Source organism: Helianthus annuus, chromosome 1 (genome assembly GCF_002127325.2).
Source record: "Helianthus annuus cultivar XRQ/B chromosome 1, HanXRQr2.0-SUNRISE, whole genome shotgun sequence".
In the NCBI taxonomy this organism is placed as follows: domain Eukaryota; kingdom Viridiplantae; phylum Streptophyta; class Magnoliopsida; order Asterales; family Asteraceae; genus Helianthus; species Helianthus annuus.
In genome coordinates, this window is record NC_035433.2 from 103560648 (window position 1) to 103562740 (window position 2093).

Genomic DNA, 2093 nt, shown 5'->3' on the forward strand with positions numbered 1-2093 from the left:
ATTGCCAGAGTAACCGGGAATAAACAAATCACGTTTTCAACTATGGGGTAACCCCCGCGGCAGGTTGCCAGATAAAGGAAACTGTTTTCGAAACAAACTAAAACGAACACCCAACTGTGAACTCACTCAACTTGTTGTTGACTCGTTACTACATGCTTTGCAGGACCATAGGTACTTAGCTGAAGCTTGCATGGAGGAGAGTCGTTGTGGGACATGGATAGCTGCGTGCCATGTTAAACTTGGAAACAATTGAATTTATGTTTTGGTTTTAAATCTTATGCTTCCGCTTGCAACTTAAACTCTGTTTTCTTTGAACACCAATTGTATTGGTTAGACTTTATAACTACATATATGCTTGTTCAATATGATTGGTGGCTGGATCCTGGTCAGTCACGCCTCCAAGCGGTAGTACTCCGCAGGTGGATTTTGAGGGTGTGACACAAAACCCTAGTTCACACTAAATGACCAAATTGAAGCTCGAATCAAGACTCAAATCACTGCATGAACACATAAAAACGATCACCTAGTCATGGGGATCACAAGGTATGTTAAATTTTTCTATTTGGTGATACTTTGAGATTATGATGAACAATCATAAACGATCACCTAACCATCTTACAATTTACAATGATAGTTTGACGATTAACAAGCTAGGTGAAAGCTTGGGAACGAAGCGGGTCAAACGAAGCAAGAATGACGGAAAAGCATAATTTGGATGTAAGGTAAGTATGGCTTACACTAGTCTTATATTTTAGAATATTCTCTTATCGTAATAGTTACGAACAGGATAAACACATAATTGCGGTATGATGTTCCGGCATGTAGACGCACGGAACAAGATAGTCGAACATGACAAGAAACTATGTGGATGGTTTAAAAGGAGTTAAAATCGGTAATTCCATCATTGTATGACAAATGGAAAATGAAACTTTTGAATGGTTACCTTATAGGGTAAACCAAAACAAACAATAAGGGTAAAACGGTAAATTGGTCATGCGTTGACCATAACTATTGGTTTTGAAAGGCACCATATGACGTAAGCCATGATAGGCTAAAAAGCGTTAAGAAATGATCAATAAGTGAAATGACCGCACGGTGTAAACCGGAGCGTGTCGTATAGATGAGATGGTAATAAATACCATCTCGCCAACATAATCGGTCACTTAGACCAAATGGGTCAAAAGGTGAAGATATCACCTTTTGACAGTAACGACTAATGATTATTGTCGAGTTATATTATCTCAGGAGTAAATGTCAAATGAGTATTAGCAACATTATGGATTTGCGGTTATAAAAGCAAGGTATTAAAAATGGATCAATATATTGATCCGCGCCAGGTATGTGAAAAAGGGTAACACTCATTTAGAATATGCGGTTCGATGAGTGTTATAAGAAGTCAAAATAAACATTTGGTTACTTGATAAGTAAACCGAATGTTTAAAATAATGAACATTGCGTTTGGAAAGCTTAATGACTTTTCAAACAAAAATCATAGGTTAAAAGAGGGATTATGGGTCAAATATACCTTCAAAAGTCCTTCATCGTAAATGATTAGCTAAACGGACTAAAACGCCCTTATAAGCTAAATTGGACAAACGACCTTTAAAGGTAGTTTTGAAACGAGTTTTATGATCATATAAATAATTAGAATAAGTATAAGAAGCGAAAGATGTAAACCCTTGGTCAAATGACTCTATATGAGTCTTTGTCGTTAATTAGCAATCCGACGAGAAAAACTCGGATTATATAGATCACCTCTTTTAGTCCACCACAAATATAATTGTGGTGGAAGATTACTTGAGAAGAAATGTTGTATAATAATGCTAGAATCGAATGAAAGCGTTTCATGATTAAAATAGGTCTAAATACCCTTAACGGGTCAAAACAAGCATTTAAGCATAAACGGGATTTTATTATGTAAGAAACCCGTGATTTGAACCTCGTGCAATAGGGAATATTCATAATAATATGTTTACAAAAGAAACAAGGGCCACAAACAAGTTTGTTAGATGAAATCACGAACGGGTCAAAATTTGGTTAAAAGAGTAATAAGCCGAAGACTTAAAAGTCTTAATTTTTGTTAACCCGGATGT

At 36.1% G+C, this 2093-nt stretch overlaps 1 long non-coding RNA gene across 1 annotated transcript; it reads left to right on the forward strand.

Moving 5' to 3' along the window:
- The first annotated feature begins 450 nt into the window (after nt 1-450).
- On the forward strand, nt 451-1387 carry LOC110938012. The gene is made up of 3 exons (XR_002591147.2): nt 451-543; nt 635-722; nt 1246-1387. It is a non-coding gene; the product is annotated as an uncharacterized LOC110938012 (long non-coding RNA).
- Nucleotides 1388-2093: the final 706 nt, after the last annotated feature.